Source organism: Ornithodoros turicata, chromosome 2 (assembly GCF_037126465.1).
Source record: "Ornithodoros turicata isolate Travis chromosome 2, ASM3712646v1, whole genome shotgun sequence".
NCBI classification, from domain to species: domain Eukaryota; kingdom Metazoa; phylum Arthropoda; class Arachnida; order Ixodida; family Argasidae; genus Ornithodoros; species Ornithodoros turicata.
The window spans coordinates 2,480,792-2,501,415 of record NC_088202.1 but is presented as its reverse complement, the minus strand read 5'-3'; positions in this window follow the sequence as shown (position 1 = coordinate 2,501,415).

Here is a 20,624-nt window from a genome sequence, read left to right as displayed (position 1 = left end):
AACAATTTGTGTGATTCATTTCTGATAATACTGACACTTTTTTACTGACACTGATAGTACTGACACTTTTTTCCTCAAGGTATGAACTCCGAACTGATGGTATTTCACTTACATTCCCGGCACCTAGGACCAACAGTGGTCAATTTTTGGTAGAAGTGCAAGGGTGCAGGCGAGCTGGTACATTGTAAAAACGACGATAAAACCAGAGACACGGAACAGAAAAAAAGAAAAAAGACAACACGACAAGACGTTTGAGAACGTGTCGTGTTGTCTTTTTCCTGTTCCGTGTCTCTGGTTTTATCGTCGTTTTTACAGTGGTCAATTTACTGTAGCATTCACAGGAGGGAAGGTGTGGAATAATCTGCCCTTAAGTTACGTCAGTCTCCATCAGTTCGGAGTTTCAAATCAAAGGTTTTGCAATATTTACGCTGCCAGTAGTCTATACACTGTATCTATTCTTGTTGCAACGTCAATGTATTGATATTTCTTGACAAGTGGTATACGTACTGGTGCTTCTCTTGTGTATTCTTTTGCTTTCTGCCACGGTGTGCATCGAGATTACTTTGCGACTTCTTGAGACGGCCATCTGTCTTCTCAATGGCGGAGCTCTGCTTTATTATTATCTGTGTGAGCCCTTCTGAGATGGGTTTTCGCCTTGCCCCCGCTATGAACAGAGCACCTGCCTAACCCCACTTTTTTTTATTCCGTGTTAGCGCCGCGAAGCAACTGTGACTATGAGCGGCGTACAGACGTGGACAGATGGAGAGAGGACAGCAGGAACGAGTGGGGGACAGGGGGGGTTAGTATGCGTCCCGGGCCGACTTCATAACCCTAATTTACTACTCAGTTTTCCCTTGTCATATAGGCTAGGTCTGAGTAACATTGACTGAAGGAATATGCCTCGAAATAAGCTACTTTTTGCTTCTTACATTTTTTTTAAGTTTCACTCAAAAATCAACTTCTCTTATGCCTAGGCAAGTTTTAATATGACGCCTCTGCTTGGCGTCCATCGAATAGTACTCTCCAGCACGGTATTTCTGATCAAAATTTTATGAAAGACGACGGATTTATAATTACTTCCTGTCCTCCCGCACATAGTGTATGTGCACACAAAATTCCTGCCGTGGATGAATCCCACAGGACGCTTTCTGCTGTGCACAAGAATGAATAAAGTGGAAAGTTAGAAAGAAAGATAAGCGCAATATATGTGGTTCATAACAGACACACAGACGTACAGGCTGATTTCAGAGTGCGCCTAACTTTCAAAGGTATGACAACAACTAGAAACCATTGCATATATATTATTGGAAGGTTGAACGGGAAATGTAACATATAGTCTCGTGTTCGCTCTATAATTGCTGCTCCAACCTCGCCACGTCCACTGGATATATCTCCACACAGCAACTTTCCGTGCACACTCAATGCGCAGAAACGATACCGAGGAGGATATTAACATTACTGAGTTTTAGTATATCCAACAGATGTGCGCAGAACCACCAACGCTATCCCTTACGTACGCAAAGGCGATAGCGTACGATATACTAAAGCTCACTATTATTTAACAGACATTATTTTTTCCGTGCCAATCTACCGTGTTGTTGGTTCTTATTGGAAGGACATTCTTTTGCAAAGTGGAGAAAATGTGTAGCTGCCCGCAAGGCAAATCTTTCTTTTTCCAGCTGCTCACATCAATCCTCCTATAAAAGCCTGGCTTCTTGATAGCGCCATATTTGCACCGTACTCTTCTAATTGCCTCTGACACGACAGCCCCGAGGCCATTGAACACAATTTTATCTCCTATCAAAATGTTGTCTTATTTCGGAAAACCTTCCACCATCTGTCTCAAATAGCTGTCTTTTTAATCCACGTGCTGTCTGCTGGTTCCTTGTGCCGTGTCTTCGGACGTGTTTATGCAATTAACAAAATATACTATGTGGAAACCGCATACCATGTTGCAACATGGTGAAGCGCACCGCTGTTTTACATTTTTTCTGAACATGTAAAACAATGGTAGTGATAATCCGTGACTTTACGTCGCGAGACAACTATGGTCATAAGCGACACCCTACTGGTCAGTGTGTGGATTAATTTGGAACACCAGAGGGGGGGGGGGGCAAACGTGCCTCGCGAAAGGGGACGTGGAGGACGCCGGCTCCACGGCCGTAACCGAACCCGCAATCCTTGAGATTAGTAGTCGGACACGCCATCAATTGATCCACAGGGGCCGCTGTGTAAAACACTGTGAGACGCACTGTGCATGGATATCAGCGTTTGATATCGCGCATCCATGTAGAAAATGATAATGCTCACGTTATCCTCCTAATAAGCAAAAATAAAAAATAAAAGGACGAGGAACGTTTCGCCAAGTTTACTCCGAAAGCTTCTTTTCCTTTTTTATTTTTGCTTTTTGTTCAGTGCCATTGTGGGACCCGATATACTTCAAGTCCGCTTTAAAAGGGACATGACTCCCCATCCTGATAGAGTCTGGGATGCTTATAGGTATTTCCCGCTCATCGATCCACCTTTTTAATCGCGCTCAAGTTTCTTTGCGATGGCTTTGGCAGCCCTTTGCCCTCTATCATCTCTGTCGGGTATTTCGTAAGGCACACATGGGATTCTGCAGCTCGTCTTCCTTCCACGTTCATCTAAAATATGTCGCCGGAGGGAAGCGACTGAAGGAGGCGTTTATGAAGCAGAAAAGGAAATGGGATAATGTGTTTCACGGAAACAAATAAATGTGCACGCAACTAAGCGTTTCGACTATAGCGGGTATTTAATTGGTACACAAATTCTGCATTGCTACAGGTAGCACCAATCTGGAAGAAAGGAAATGGAAAGGGAAAGAAAGGGAAGTAACTGTTAACCCAGAGTTGTTACGTGCGTGTTGTTGTTGCTTTGGCTTCTGAAATTCGTGTAGCACCCCCGCCACAATATGTTCATTGTACTTACCTCCCTGTTTGTTAGCAACGTCTAATCCCGTCCAGCAACAAACTACTGTGCTTGTATTCGAATGGCTATTACTACGATGAAGAGCTGGATGTTGGGTGGTTAACGAAAATATAGCCAAGCGGTAATTTACTGTCGCACGAAACTTTCGGTTCTTTTCCTGAGCGTTTGTAGCACTTTTCTTGTTGTTCATTTTCTAAATTATATTGAGTGGCGACTACAAATGTCATTAAAACATCCATTTGTGCTTGTTGGTACATTTCCTTGACGATAAAAGCGCTAAAAGAGACGAACACAGACGTCACAACATAGAGTGAACTATGTTGTGTCGTCTGTGTTCGTCTCTTTTAGCGCTTTTATCGTCAAAGACTACAGATGTCCTTGTAGATATCCCAATAACACACTGACGGGAATGTCACGTGGAACGCCCAGGCGTAGCTAATGTGCATGCACTGTGCTGCACAAATCCGATAATATGAACCTCGCTAGTGCTGAGTGTAAGGTGCCCTAGTTCGTGAACGAGTTCTGTTGATTCACTTCTCTTTAACGAAGCTACGCTTCATTCACAAAGAAGGGGATTTGCAAGATAGGAACATACGTTAGACATACGTTCCGCTAGAAACCCTGGACAAGCACGTATTCTATACGTTAAAACCTACATAACTTAACGAACAATATGAAGTTTGTCTCCTTCATTAAAATATGGAATTTGCGTTCAATTGAACTCCAATGGGACATAGTCAACCGGATCACTTTAAAGAACTTAACCAGGACTCTAAGATTCCCTTCGAGGAAACTCAACTGTTCGCAAACCTGCTCTCCCACCACGTCTCCCGCCTACTTGCGTCTCCCTCTTCTTGGCACGAATGAAAGGAAGTTGGCGCAGAATTTCTTGGAGCTCGTATCGATTCAGAAGCGGATGCTGGGCAACGTTTCCATTTCGCCTCAATTGCGGAAAACAGTGCCGTGCTTAACCGTTTCGTCGCTCCTGCTCCTGACGCTGGCAAATCAATATTCATTGGATGCTCGAAATTCTCCTCAAATGTGTCAGCACCACAACACTCCAGTTCCTGTACTCCGAGCCAGGAGACTCGCGTGCTTTCAGGCGCGTCGCCGAACGGGGTAATTAGTAGCGAGGCGCTAGATACACGAATGTCTGAGGCCGCTCTGACAGTCTCTCTCTCTCACTCTCTTCTGGGTACTGTACCCTAACGAGGTATGAGCTCATTTGGAATATTGCTCGAGGCAGTGAACAGCATTCAACTATATATATATGCCAGACATTGTCAGGCAACGGTTTGTCATAAATGCAATCCAAAGCTTTGGAAATATCTTTTTGGCGGATTTGGAAGGTAAGCGTTGCTAAGTTGGGAACATAATCCGGGTGAGCCAGGTAGTCATTTTCGGCATGTAATCCGAAGGAAAACACAAAAGGATGTGCAGCCGGACGTTAAGCTTTCCAACTGAAATTAATGCATCGAAGCTTCCGCATCCATCGATGTATAGAAAAGTTTATGAAATGAGGCAAACAATTCATTGATATTTAGCTCCGATTCGTCATTTATGTTTAGGTGACCCCCTTTCGAAATCGTATTGATTTTTACTACGCCCATCAAGTAACAACCCGCAAATGCTACGTATTATCTCCATTCTTCCTTCTAGCTATAGTATACACTTCAGCAACGACCAAAGACATGTTGTAGGCATGTAGGCATGTGTAGGCATGTTTTTTACTTCTGTTGAAGTACACACAACATTTCCACGTTTCACAACAAATATATTACACTGGCTGTCATAACAAAATAAAAGCAAAAATACAAGGACGTTTCAAAGGTACAAAGGCTTAAAAGGGTTTCCACTTTAGTGTATATGTTCTTTTCTCGTGTGTATCCGAGCTGATGAGGACGCCCGTGTAAGCGTCGAAACGTCCTTGTATTTGTGCTTTTATTTTGTTATATAAGCCAGTATAATATATTTGTTGCGAACATGTTTCCTCGCTTTTGGTCTATTTTCATTTCCACGTTTCGATTGCTAACGATAATAGAAAACGGGACGAGAGAAGTAGAAGATACACAGCACGCTGGACTAGCAACACGTTTAATGAGATAAAGTAAAGAAACACCAAAGCGCCACGCCTGCGTAGTGTGGTACAGCCACGCGAATTACATGTCATGCTCAACATCCGCCTCACCGGAAAAGCACGAGCGTGAATTCCGAGCGAGCGCTTAGTTATTAAAAAGTACTTTGACCAGCAAGGCTGTCGCTTGGTTCTTTGTAGCGCACCTACACCTTCATCCGGGAAATTGAGCGGCGAGTTGGTCCAACGCTCGCTCTTGCTTTACCCAGCAAGATGCGGAGGTGACGACACACTTTGTTGCAGTTCTGGACGAAAAACAGCTCTAAAAAAGAAAGAGACCCTCGTAGTGAAGCGAGTTGATGTGAAACGACCAACACAACATCCTCTCCGGATCCGCCCGGGAGCAAAATTCGTTGCTTCATATCGCCCAGTGGAATTTGCCTGGATGTGTCCGCTTTGCCCACACCCGCAAATGAGCGTACTGTCAACATGTTCCACCCAAGCTTTCTTCCATTGACGCTCAGTTCTTGAAAGTAGCCATAGTTTTGAGCCTTTACGTGATTCCAACGCCTTCAGTAACAAGCTTCCGTTGGACGCGTTGCTGGAAATTCATACCTGTATTATTCAAGAGGAGTTGGCTGGGGTGCCGCCGACGGAAATGCGTCTCGGATTGCGTTAATTCATGTGTACACACACTGTGTGTTCTCGCGAAGATTATGCATTTGAGATCCTCGTCACGACGCACGCCCCAAAATTTTGTGCAACAGACATCGTCCAGATGCGATTACATTAGCGGATGAATTATTGCGAAGGTAGAGCTTTACTGGACGCGGAATATCTTGTGCGCGCGTGCAGTGACTCCAGTTCCTTGGCTGTTTGCGCTGCATGATACAGTGGGAAGGAGTGCGGAACTGTGGCATTAAATTCGTTAGGCACAGGCGGCATTTCGAGAGTACCTTGTTAAGAGGCGTGCATGTGCTCCAGAAATAGATCTGCCGGTGTCGAAATCAGTTTGAAACGATATGAACTCGACGTTTTCGGTTTTTCTTGTTTTGTAGCGTTTGTCTACTACTGGGAAACAGAAGTTGTGCATCAATATTGATAACGTCTGACTGCATCACTTGGATTCATGCAACTTATTTCAATGCAGAATACAGCCCTCGGAACTGCTGCTACTATGAGGCAATGACTACGAGGGCAAAATAACATGTGGTTACATTTACATGTAACAAAACATTTATGTGGTTTGACAAAAACCTTCTGGAACGAAGAGATCAGGTTCCCCCTCAGGTCCTTCGGGCCCATTTTTAAGCTCTGGTAGACAACAAGTTTTCTACATCTGTAACAGCATATAAAGATGGCGCATCCAGAAATGGCAGGTCCGCCTCTGCATTCCTCATACCATCCGAAGGCGTAGTGCAAGGACGACGCCTTTCGCCTCCAACATCATCAACAGCGGCGGAACTCTATACCATCCTTTTCTTTCTGCAGCACATCGTTGCTTTTACCCCGCGGGACTGGGCAGTCTTCACTCAGTGAAAATCTGCACTGCAAGCTATTGAAAATTCTGGCATACGAGTCTCATCCGCACCCGTAGTGACATATCTCTTAATGGCACCTTGTCTATAAAGCAGCGCACAGACTGGTTCTCCAGTGGGTTTCAGCCCATTGTGGTGTCGTGCGGAATGAAGAGGCCGACAGAGCAGCTCTCGATCCTCGTCCGTCTCCGAGCTCTCGCCTCGGAGACGGACGAGTTTTGCGCTGCTGAGAGGAGACCGTCGTTCCATTCTTCGACGCCTCGTGACACCCCCTCCTTCCCGTCAATGGACAACTGACATTCTCCCCCATCTATGCTCAGCAGAGTTGTTCCAACGCTCGCTTTCCGCATGCCACGAGACACCTCTCATCAAGATACCGCATTAATTCATCGAATGAGTCGATGTGGCTTTTACAGCTCAGTGGCGTTACCGCTTGAGTCAAGTTGACCTTCCCAGGTGCTGCCACTGCGGTGCTCTAGAAGATCTAGATCACATTCTTCTTCATTGACCACACTACCAACCTTCCCGAACCGCACTCTCCGGGTCTCTTAGTCAGGTGGACTCTCGCCCCCCTCTCTCAAAATTGCTTGCTCCCTGGCCAAATCCAGCCCACCAACGCTGTGCCCTTAAAGTTCTTTTGACATTTTTGGACACCACAGGACTTCGAACTTCATTGTGAAAGGGCTCATTGTTTCATTCCCCACATCACCATCAGCAATGGGGTAGAGTATCGCCCCTTGATCATCTTAAAAATAAGGTTGTTGTTGTTGGCGTGCGTGGCACGCTCCCTCAGTTGGGCTCGATAGTGGGCGACACACCTGCTGCACTGAATAGCAGTTTCTCTTCATATGGATAACCAAAACAGAACGCATAAAGCCTAATCGGCGCCTGAAAAGGAGCCGCACCGAAAGGCTTCCACAGAATTTTCTTGATCTTATACCAGATCCCTGGCTCCCCAAGTTTCTAGTAAGTCAGTAAAACGGGGAATGAAAATGACTGGCGAAAATATATCCTTTTGCTGTGGCGAAGTAGCTAGAAAAAGTCATCGGCAAATCATATAACGAAAAAAAAAAAAAGAACTGAACACTGGGGACATCCAGGTTGAAGTACAAAGTGAAAAACAAAGCACGGCATTGCAAAGATTGACGAACATTGGGGATATTCTAGTGAACGTTACAACACATCGTACATTGAACATAACGAAGGGCGTGATTTCAGAGGACGAGCTTCTCGAATGCACAGAGTCTGAGATTGAAGAGGGTTTGAGCGAGCAGGGCGTAGTATGTGCAAAAAGGATCATGATGACGACGGACGGCAAAGAAATTGCCACACTATTCTGTCCTTTAAACTACACACAATGCCCTCCAACGTAAAGGCAGGTTACCTGAGCTGTAATTTTAAGCCGTATGTTCCGAATTCGAGACGTTGCCTCAAGTACACTCTAAACCACTAAAACCTTCTAGTAAAGGGTAAAAATTTCAAAATTTTTACCCTCTATTTCAGAAGTTACCTTGTAACCTATGGGCAATACCCTCTATAAACGTTACACAGATCACCTATAAATAGAGGTTACTGTCGCCTAACCGCCACACCGACGTAAATGTTACAGTTTCGCAGGGCATGGCTCTCTCTAAGAAGCCTGCCTCTTCACAGACGCTACAGAGCAAATGGTGCTCAAAATGAGCTCTCATCAGTGCAGAACGCATACTGTCATTCGGAACACATAGCTATGATATACGTAATTCATCTAAGGGCATCCAGTGGCGAAAAGTGAATGATCACTACATGTACAGATTCACATGCACAACAAATGAACGAAATAATTGCAACTGGAGCATATGTATTATTTAATTGGCAAACCTGGAACTACAGCTGAGGCAAGAGCACGAGGACGTCACAATACCAACACTTCAGCTGTGGTGAACGACATTCAGTTTCAAGGAGGTGCACTCTTTGCAGTCCCACGTTGTTGCAACTTCCTCTCCAGTACGCCGAAAACATTTCTATTCATTTCTGATATGTCAGAATGACACATCAGCGACGCGGCTATGGTTAATCAGAAGCACACGAAGAAGTAAAACACAAAGATGACAAAGGACTAAGCAAATAACGGACGTAATACACACTGTGTTGAACCGTTGAACCGTGTTAGAGAGACAGACTGTGCTGTGGTTAGTGTTCCTAGACTGTCCAGCAAAAACGTAACCACGTAAACTTTGCAGTGAACATACCGTAGAAATACCCTGATAAAGTTCTGTCACTTGACCCTTGTGCATTCTTCACAATTCTGAACACGATCCGCAGTTCGTACAGACGCAGACACAATAACGTAACGCACACTGATCCGACACACTCGTACTGAATGATTGAATGTGCGGCTTGAACGAGAACACAGTGACTTTTGAGCAGTACCTTTTATACAGGTTACCTTGCAAAGAAACAAGAAAAACAAGCGAAGGAAATTCAAACGCGGAATTCGTTTAGAAGTTACAATGTTCCCATAAAGGGTACATTTATAAGTTACGACGATTGGATTTCCGTTGAACACTGAAGTAACCTCTATTGCTACTCCAGTGTCGCGTTACAAGTTGTGTTTAACCTCTGAATAGAGGTATCGGACGTGTAACCTCTACGATATTTGGAAATCTACGTCTATATAAAAGTTACACATTGGTAAAAGCTACAATAAAGGGTACCGAGTTAAAAGTGACCAGCGTTTTAGGCACAGCTCACTTGTCTGTCGCGGACACTTGACATGCCAAAAAAAGTACTCTGGCAAAGACCACTCAGCAGAATCTCGCAGCAATGAATATTGTTGTGCTGTCAAGGTAATCACCCAGTATACTCGAGGTCATACCCACGCTGGATAGACGAAAAAGAAGTAATAAAAATCAAAACAGAACAGAATATTTCCTGCAGAGCTGCTAGAATGCAGTATGAATTTCAAAATAAAGGCACTTTCCCCGAAGTGGTGCGCAGGGGAGTGGCACCACCGAGGAAATCTGGAGACACTCAAACCTGCTCGTAGGTTGTGGAGCCTCACCCCACACTCCCCAACAGGAGGATAGGGACGCTCATGTGTCTCCTGCTGCGGCTGGTGGACGTCAGACGTCCAACTGCACCGAAAGAATAAATAACGAGAGGATGGAGAGGTAGCAAGCGAGCTGGTGGTATGGATCGGGTTTTTAAGTTATGGATCCGAAAGGAGAGGCCACGGCTTTTTATAAAGCCGAAGGCGTGCAGGCGATTTGAGACGGAGGCGTGAAAGCCCCCTTCCAAAAGGCCCTCAAAACAGGGAGGTTGATGATTACGACAGAATGTCGCAATCATCAACCCTCGCTGAAATGCAAGGTAAAGAAAAACGATAAAGAGGCAGAGGACGAGGAATAAAGACAGGCAGAAGCCACCCCCGTGAAAGGTCCAACCTCCGTAAATGGAACAAGTGTTTCTTAGTCGGCGTAATCTCTCTCTCCGTCTCTTTCTTTTTGGAATAGCCGCCATTCTGAACCACTTGCTCCGATGGAATTACTGTGGTTTATTTTCAAATCTATATGATATTAATGGTATTTTCGAGGCTTACAATACAGCATGCTTTTGTCTCCAGGAAACTTACATGAATACAAGTGCCCCAACTCCTTTACGCAGACACAACGTATTCCGAAAGGATCGAAATTATACAAATCGCGCATCTGGTGGTGTGGCGATTGTCACACGAGCGTCTGTTACAGCCAAGGCAGTTAACCTTGCTACAGAGTTGAAGGCTGTAGCGGTGCAGGTGTGCCTAGACAGAATAGTCACCGTCTGCTCCGTTTACCTGCCGCCATCAGCAAGCATTACCCAGAACGACATAGAAGATTTATGCAGCCAACTTCCAACTCCTTTCATTTATTTAGAAGATTTTAACCCGCGCACAATCCACTCTGCGACAGTGCAAGGAGCGACTGTCGGGGAAAGATGTTAGAAAAATTCTTGCTATCATCATCCATCTGCCTTTTGAATACAGGGTTACCTACGTATGTACACTCCGCTACGCAGACTTCCTCGGCATTTGATCTGTCTCTCTGTAGTCCATCTCTTTTCGGGGTTTTAGAATGGGCAGTACAAGAAAATCCATTGGGAAATGACCACTTTCCAGTGGTATTCAGGTATCTGTCTCAAGTAGATATCTTGACAGCGTGTCCCCCTAGGTGGAAACTGCAACAAGCGACTGGACAACTTTTTCTGAAAAATGAAACCTGTCTTTAATCCCTGTTGATAGGATGACGACTGGCGAAGGAAACCGTGTCATTACTAACGTCGTCGACGCAGCAACACAATGTGTTCCCCAAAATTCCGATCGTTTGCCGAAGCGACCGAAAGCCTGGTGTAACAAGGAGAGTGAAGAAACACGAGATGCCCAAAATTGTGCATGGGATACATTTAGAAGATACCCCACCAGTGAGAACCTTATTTTCTTGAAAAGGGCGAAAGCCCAGGCCAGGTGGACGCGCAAGCAAGCAATGTGGTCCTCGTGGCGCAGTTTTGTGTCTTCCTTGTGTTCCAATTCACCTTCTAAATTTATTTGGGATCGACTTTATAAGATGAGCGGTGTACACATGAGCCGTGCTGTACCTCTTTTAGTAGTTAATGATCAGGCATGTGAAAGCTTGCAGGAACAAGCCAATGCTCTGGGTCAGCCATTTCGAAAGCGTTACCTCTTCTTCCAACTACACCAATGAGTTCCTTAAAGTTAAGCGTAGCGCGGAGAAAAAAAAATTCAATGAATTGTGGAAACAGTATTATGTATAATCAGCCTTTCACCAAAGTAGAACTTCATCGTTTCTTACAGTGTACAAGGGCAACCTCACGAGGCCTAGACACGGTGATGCATTGTGCTGAGTCATGTGTCTGAGGCATCCAGAGAGATTTTAGTCCATTTTTGTTACCAGGTTTGTCCAGGATACTTTATACCCTCAGCCTAGAAAATTTGCACTGTAATCCCTCTGTGAAAACTCGGAAAGGAACCTCCAAGACTGGCCCTTCAAGAAAGTCTTGGGCAACACATAGACCTTTACAGGGATGGTTCCAAAACACGCACCTCAGTATCGAGCGCAATGGTAGCCGATGGATTCACACAATCATATCGTCTACCTCATGTACCTACTCTCAGTTTTTAGTGCCGGGGTGTACGGGATAATCATTGCACTGAACTACATCTTACAAAGTCACACCAAGTCGTCGATCATTCACACATATTCTCTGAGTTCTTTTCAAGCAGTAGGCAAACATAGGGATGTCCAAAATCCTTCTTGTACAGAGGGCACAGTGCCTTGCCGGTAAGCTAATAAAAAAAAGTTCGCCTTTAACGTTTTGCTGGGTACCCAGTCGTATGGGCATACCCGGGAATGAACTTGCTGATGCAGCTGCAACAGCTGCCCTTTCATCTGATGTCAATCTTTTTGATGTGCCCTCTCATGACCTCCGACCAGCACTTATGAGGAGCATAAATAGCAAGTGGCAGCAGCACTGGGGGGCACTGCAAATGAACAAACGTTGTGTAGTTAAAGCCACCATAGTGAAACCAACACTGATTTTTAACAGTCGTCTTCGTGAAGTTGTTTCTGCCAGGTTGAGGATAGACGACACTCATTTGACGCGCGGTCACCTCCTCCGCGATGAAGAGCCTCCGCACTACACTCGGTGCGGCGAGACGAAATCCGTCTTCCACGTGCTCCTCACTGTCTATCACACGAAACACACCGGCGTCGTCATTTTCACGAGCTTTACACGTACGATTCACCTCTACATCCCTCCCTTTTGCTAGGGGATGAAGCTTTTCTGCCGTTTGAACGGGTTTTTAACTTCTTCCAAGATATTGGTCTTTTAAACAGATTGTATTTTCTGGTTTTATTTTATGTCATTTGATGCTTTAATTGTATACTTTTATGTTAACTGGATCCCTGTAAATTTAACTAGTGCTTACCTCACCATTGTCTTGGCGCATTATGGCCTCCGTCGTCGTGCGCCAGGAACACCCGAGTCATCATCATCATCATCCCGTCACACCCTCTTAAAGTAGCGTTTACGCTCCTTTGATGTCTAACGGGAACCTTGGGAGGTCTTGGAAGGGTTACGCGGGAAGAACGGAGTAAAGAAGAAGCAGGAGAGAGGAAAATATTAAAACCAGCGTTAAAAGTCACAGTATATTTGCATTTACTCCTCTTCCACCTTATAAAGAAAAACGGCAGTCGTCGAAAAAGCCCCACAGTTAGCTATCAGTCACACTTAACTATAAATTAAGAAGTGTGAATTGGAATCTTTGCGATGGCTATGTCACGTCTATGTAGCAATTGATACTCCGAAAGGTACGAATTTCTAATTTGCCTAAACGAAATGGATAAATTTTTCTAGCAACTTTCCTATGTTCGCTACCGAGAACAGCACGCCGATTCTCTCGCCTCTATTGTACAAAATGTTCGAATAGCGTTCCTATACATAGACATACATAGAACCATAGATAGAGAAGTTACCCGTCAAAAAGAACTCGTTACAAGTTCAGTTACAGCGTGCAAAATGTAACTAAGTTAACAACGAGTTCTTCAGCCTGAAATGTAACTCGCAGTTACTGAGTTACTTAAAAAAAAAAGAACGAGTTACTTCCAAGTTACTTCGGCATCATCAGAACATCAGTTTATCTCTTGTTCAACAGGTGCCGCTTGCGTCGATTTCCGTCGTATGAATGTGTGTATGAGTGAGCAAAAATGTAAGAGTGAAAGGAGGGTGAGTGAGAGTGAGTGGCTGGTTTGTCGTCCCTTCAGATGACGCACCCCGAAAGTCGCTGGAGAGGCGTGTTAGCTTACCTCAATTGGTAGAGCCCTGGACCGGCAATCCAGAAGATGTGGGTTCGATACCTACAGCTGGCTAACCTTTTCAGTGACTTTCATCTTTCATCGTTGATTTCTTAGGCAATTTTGAGGCTTTGTGTGTATCTGTCCCCTCTATGTTGTTCCAGCCTCAGAACATCAGTTTATCTGTTGTTCAACAGGTGCCGCTTGCGTCGATTTCCGTCGTATGAATGTGTGTATGAGTGAGCAAAAATGTAAGAGTGAAAGGAGGGTGAGTGAGAGTGAGTGGCTGGTTTGTCGTCCGTTCAGATGACGCACCCCGAAAGTCGCTGGAGAGGCGTGGTAGCTTAGCTCAATTGGTAGAGCCCTGGACCGGCAATCCAGAAGATGTGGGTTCGATCCCTACAGCTGGCTAACCTTTACAGTGACTTTCATCTTTCATCGTTGATTTCTTAGGCAATTTTGAGGCTTTGTGTGTATCTGTCCCCTCTATGTTGTTCCAGCCTCAGAACATCAGTTTATCTCTTGTTCAACAGGTGCCGCTTGCGTCGATTTCCGTCGTATGAATGTGTGTATGAGTGAGCAAAAATGTAAGAGTGAAAGGAGGGTGAGTGAGAGTGAGTGGCTGGTTTGTCGTCCCTTCAGATGACGCACCCCGAAAGTCGCTGGAGAGCGTGTTAGCTTACCTCAATTGGTAGAGCCCTGGACCGGCAATCCAGAAGATGTGGGTTCGATCCCTACAGCTGGCTAACCTTTTCAGTGACTTTCATCTTTCATCGTTGATTTTCGACGTCATAGTGTTCGACAGAGCCATAATTTGGTAGAATTAAACTACGCTCGAAGATAGAGGTGAACAAGGTCGCGCCCGAAAGCCACGGTCTTGAGGGGACTACGATATGGTCCCTTAAAGGGACGCGACCTTCGGTCCTACTTTTCTTTCAATGGGAGGTAGCGAACAAGTGCCCGTTTGTGAATATAGTCCAATTGCCGGGAGTAGACATCTTTACTAGTTTGAACCGCACCGGCTTTCAACAAACATAACAAAATACAGTTAACGTTTCGGGTCCCATTCGGGTCCCATCATCAGAATGACGCTGTCCTGGTCGTCACCGGGTATTTACGTAGAAGAGGAGCGTAGCATTCTGGGAGGGGGCCTGGTTGTCGATTGATAGCTTCTTTTGTTTTCTTTATGTGCCATGACTCCAGCTGTCTCCTCACCCCCCATTTGTTCTTTTTCGCGGGGGGCAGTACCTTCCGCCTAAAAACATCACAAAAGCTGAACAGAATGCTCTAAAAGACCTTCGCAACGACGATACAATTGTTATTTTGCCCGCCGATAAAGGCAAAGCGACTGTGATACTGAATCGTGACGATTACGACAACAAGATGGAGTCCATCCTTCAAGACCGCTCCCATTTCAGCGAACTATCGGGTGACCCAACAGCTGCATCTGAGAGAAAGATTGTTGCCGCGCTCAGGAAACTCAGAACTAAGAAACTAATTACGGACAGTCTGTACTGGAAACTTTTCACCTCCGACGGAGCGACACCGAAGATATATGGCCTACCGAAAGTTCACAAGAACAATTGTCCTCTGCGCCCCATTGTGTCCTTCATAAGTGCACCGTCCTATAACGTGTCTAAATTCCTGGCTGAACTGTTGGCACCTTTAATGTACAAGAACGACCGGTCGGTGAAGAACTCTGTGGAATTTTGTGAGCTCATCCGTGACATCCGCATAGACGATGGCGACGTCATGATGTCTTTTGATGTCATCTCCCTGTTTACAAACGTGCCCATGGACGTAGCTCTGTCCGTAGTTCGAACGAAGCTGAGAGCTGACGTTGACTTAGAAGACCGCACTGATCTTTCAGTTGAAGACATTTTAGAACTTTTAAAGTTATGCCTCGGACAAACCTTCTTCCAATTCAAGAACAGGTTCTTTAAACAAACCGACGGATGCCCCATGGGCAGCCCAATTTCAACGACCATTGCCAACTTAGTCATGGAGTTTGTTGAACACAAGGCCTTAGAGGACGCAGGACAATTCATCACCTTTTACAGACGTTATGTTGACGACACATTTGTGATTATTAAGAAGAATTTCACCAACACATTCTTTGACAAGCTGAACAGCATTCATCCTAACATCCAGTTCACGTGCGAGGAGGAGAAAGAGAAAAAGATCGCCTTTTTGGATGTCCTCGTGCAAAGAGACCCGTGCGGAAACTTGAAGACCTCGGTTTACAGAAAACCGTGCGACACAGGTCAGGTCCTGCATTATGGTTCGGGGTACCCTCTTGAACACAAGCGATCGGTTGTTCGTTCCCTGCTTTCACGTGCCATGAAGATCCCTTCAGATCATCAGACAAGACATGAAGAAATAACAAAGGCCAAAGCGGATCTACGAAGAAGGGCATACCCCGAGCAATTTATCTGTGATACATACCACCGAATGATGAATACACGCCCGGAACAGGCGGAAAGTAGTCAAGAAAGACCCATGTACGTTACCATCCCCTACCTGAAGGGTGTGTCAGAACCAATTAGACGGGTGCTCTCCCAGGTGAACATTAAAACTGCATTTAAGCCCACGACAACACTGAGGAACGTACTAAGCCACCCCAAGGACAGAACACCACCGGAAGAAGAACGGGGCGTTGTATACAAGGTATCTTGTCAAGATTGCCCTGCCGTGTACATCGGAGAAACAGGAAGGAAGACACGAACAAGAATGAAGGAACACAAGAAAGATATCGAGAAATCAGCAACAAACCCAACAGAACTGTGTGAACACGCGCGCAAAACAGGACACGTGTTAGACCTTGACAACCCATGCATTCTGGCGAAAAAGAACAAATGGGGGGTGAGGAGACAGCTGGAGTCATGGCACATAAAGAAAACAAAAGCAGCTATCAATCGACAACCAGGCCCGCTCCCAGAATGCTACGCTCCTCTTCTACGTAAATACTCGGTGACGACCAGGACAGCGTCATTCTGATGATGGGACCCGAATGGGACCCGAAACGTTAACTGTATTTTGTTATGTTTGTTGAAAGCCGGTGCGGTTCAAACTAGTAAAGAAGTGCCCGTTTGTGGAACCCAGCCCTCTCCTTCCGATCTGTTTCGGTTTCAGTCTGTCTACCAATGTCACGATGACGTTTCTCTGGTAGAGTTCTATTCGAACTATTTGCACCTTACTCCCTGTGGGCGCACAATGGTTCAGCTTCATTTCAATGGCAGCGGTTCTTACTTCCTCAATAAAATGCTGCCATTGATTGATTATCACGTTTTATGGCATAAAATGCCATGAAGGAACCAGAGAGAAAGCAAGAAAATATGTGGACGTGAGTGAAAAGCGAGTTAAAAGTACTTGGAACTTAACTTAACTTACTTTGGCAAAGTTACCTGAAAAAGGAACGAGTTCCTCTGAGAGTTACCACGCCGCAAAAGTACCGAGTTAAGTTACAAGATACCGAAAAAAGGAACTTAGTTACAGTAACGAGTTACCTCGAACTCTGCATAGAACTGCACAAGTGTCGAAATCGCCCCGCTCGAGTGCTACAGATTTGCCTCCTCGTCATCTCTCGTCGTCGGGATGAGCACCACATTAGGCATAGCTATCGATTTCGCCTGGGAATTTCCACACCATACCTTGGAGATTCATTAGGAGTTGTACATGTACGTGCGACAGCCGACCAAGAATGTCAGCTGTTCAGTTCGCATCAGGGAACCTATCTCAGACCGGAACCGCTACATGAGAACGCAAAAACTCGGTCTTCAAGCATAATGAGTGTCCCTGGTATCCATGATAAAATAATCACGACAATGCTCACGAAATTTTTTTTTGTCGTTTAAGGGGAAAAAAAAAGCACCTGTAGATTTTCAATATGTTATAGGAGAGGATTTGTTCTACAAATGACACGACTTCTTTCACTTCCTAGACGACCTCATGTATGTGAAACTAACATTTGAAAAGTGTCATTTTTTTTACGAGTGGTCGATATTCGCGGTCGTTTAATTAAACAATGATAGCCAAGGTCGTGCTGAAGGCTGGGAGGTGGTGGGTTCGAATCCAACCACCGGCTGTGCTGCCTGAGCTTTTCCCTGGGTTTTCCGAAGACTTTCTAGACGAATGTCGGCACAGTTCCCCTTCAAGTCGGCCCAGGACGCTTACTAACACCCTGTGCCCCACTCCTTCCTGCTGTCCTCTCTCCATCTGTCCACATCTGTACGCCATTCATAGCCAGAGTTGCTTCGCGGCGCTAACATGGAATAAAAAAATTAAACAATGAATATAGATCAGCTTCATATTTGTACGTGAAGCAAATCTCCATACAGTAGTTTATGAGTATAAATAATCTCGGGCTCCTGAGCGAATGCTAACTTGCCAAAAATTTATCGTAAACTTGGCCCAAACCGCGCTCCGTTCTCGAGCTCTTACGAAGTCATCGGGTTCTCGTTCCATATGCTCTTCGAGAAGGTAGATTGACCCTTCCCCTCTAACACGAGACAAAGAAAGCGCAGAAGTGTCGTCTGTATGTGTCAGAAGGACGCGCGGAACGGACAACACTTTTTCATGTTTGGACCAAGTTCGAGGCGCCCCCAATGCTCAAGAAAATAAAATCTTGAGAAACATTCCTATATATCCCACATACACACCCATAAGGGAATGCATACACTTTTTTCAGCGAAATCTATGAGGGTCACACTACACCTCTGACTGGTCTCGGCTGGAAGGGCCCCTTTCCTTTCACATTGTCTCAAGGTGACTCTTTCATTCTTCGATGAGATTTCTTCTTTTCACTTTAACGCCACTTTAAGGAAAGCTACAAAACACTTTGTCGCCATTGCTGTCCGTGCTGAACGGTAGGTCATCGTACGCCTGCCGGACATATGTCACCGTGAAGCCACCGTACCTGCCGGAACCTAGGCAGTGTACATGACTCATTATCTTATCAGTTGATTGGGTGCGGTAGACACGCAACTGCGGAAACCACGTTATTAACGGTCTACTAAGATGATGGAAAGTAATTGTTCTGAGGCCGGAAACATACAGCGGGACGAACACAACACAAGCCTCAAGTTGCCTGGGAACATGACAGTTGAAAATGTGGCAGTCATGGAAAAAGCCAAAAAAGAGGGTTCAAATCCATGTGCTCTCTGGCTTTTTCAATGACTGACATATTTTCAACTGTCTGCTAACAGAAGCTATTGTCTAGTAAAAAGTGATTTGTGCAGAAATTCAGTGTCCTGAATAGAATATTTATTTCACTTGTCTACGAAATGTTCAAAATATGACAACACCTGACTGCTGAAAAATCTCGGACTAGTGTGCCACACGGCCGCCGTCCTTTAGAAACAAAACGATGTCATTTACCTTCCTAGACCTTAGCGGTCGACAAATATGCTCTTAAAAAGGTGTGAAAGTGTTACGTGAACTGGTGCCATCGAAAATGCAACTTTCCAGCAGAATTGCTCTGGTAACTTTTACACGTCGTGACTCGAAATTGAAATAGACGTCATCATGCGAGCTCCACAAAGCTGTCTTGAAAACAGCTACACTCAAGTGAACGCAAGAAAAATAGTTGCAATAGTTGGCAAGGGACTTTTTAATTCCGTGTTAACGCCGCTAAGCAACTGTGGCTAGGAGCGGCGTACAGACGTTGACAGATGGAGAGAGGAGAGCAGGAAAGAGTAGGGGACAGCGGAGTTAGTATGCTTCCTGGGCAGACTCAACGGGGAACCGTCTTATTTGTCTGGAAAGTCTGCCCCAAAACCAAGGGAAACATTGAGACAGCGCAGCCGGTGGTAGGATTCGAACCCACCACCTCCCAGACTTCAGCGCGACCTTACTACACCGACCGGACACTAAGCCCCTCGACCATCTCGGTGGGAAAGGGACTTCAGTAGCTACATACCCTGCTACGTTATAGCACCTGCCGAGCAGGCTACTGGATGCCCTACTGATGCACCACTTTTGAGGTGCGCGTCTTCGGCTTATACAGTTCGCTGTTTCCAATGCTAGTGCGGGAAGAGCATTTTCAGAGGGAAACGAGAGACCAGCTCCCGTGGCATAGTGGTTAGGATGATCGCATTCCACGCAGAGACTGGGAGGTGACACGGGTTCGAATTCTGTCACCGGCCCTGCTGTCTGAGGTTTTCCCTGGGTTTTCTGAAGACTTTCCAGACGAATGTTGGCACACTTCCCTCTGAAGTCGGCCCAGGGCGCTTACTAACCCCCTGTGCCCCACTCCTTCCTTCTGTCCTCTCTCCATCTGTCTTCATCTGTACGCCACTCGTAGCAGCAGTTGCTTCGCGGCGTTAACACGAAGGTTAAAAAAAATAAAAAAATAAGAGGGAAACGAGAGTAGGGATATGCGCAATTGCATATCCACGACTTGAGGAAACGCACGTATTACCGCAGACATGGCCTCGACATGGTTTGTCCTCTTCGGTGCTTTAAACAAGGCATTGGAACTGAACCCGAACCGAAAACCGCTGAAAACCCGTATTTTTCGCTGAATGGGAACTGAACCGAATCAAACTATTTTTTTATCGCGTTGAACCGAACCGGAACTGAACCATAAAATAAATTTAGGCGGTTACTGGTTCGCGAAACGGTTCAGACGTAATGCGTGTTCTGAGAGATGGAACTACGATTGAAACAGCGGATTGAACCGCGTTGCCTAACCAATTCGAAACCGAAACTGAACAAAACAAAACTGTAACCCACGCGCGCGAGGTATTTGCTCCTCGCAGCTATAGCGTTCATTCTGTTGTACTAGTTTAGAGATCGTCCTTTTGAAAGTTGTAGGCTTCCTTGTACGCAATATTTGTCGTCCAGTAGCCCCAAGTTTTCATTTTGGGCTGTGAAAATAAAGGCCACTCCCTGAGCAGGATGTAACAGGGTGTATACGATGAGTGAACATAGAGAGCACTGTATGGTACCGTAACGTTGCATCTGAAATGTAGAGCTGCAACACGCAGTGTTGCTGTGAACCGCTGCTGTGTCGGCAACAACAACAGAAGTGTCTTTGTGTTGTTGGAGAATCGTAAGGATGTGCTCGCTTTTAGCCCATGGCAATCAGTTCGAAATTCACTTACCTGAACCGGTTCGAACCCGTTTAAACCGGTTCGAACCGATATGTTCCACAACTGCGGAGCTGAACCCGAACCGTACCAATATGCCTGAACCGCAACCCGAACCGAAAAAGATAACGGTTCCGATCCCTGGTTT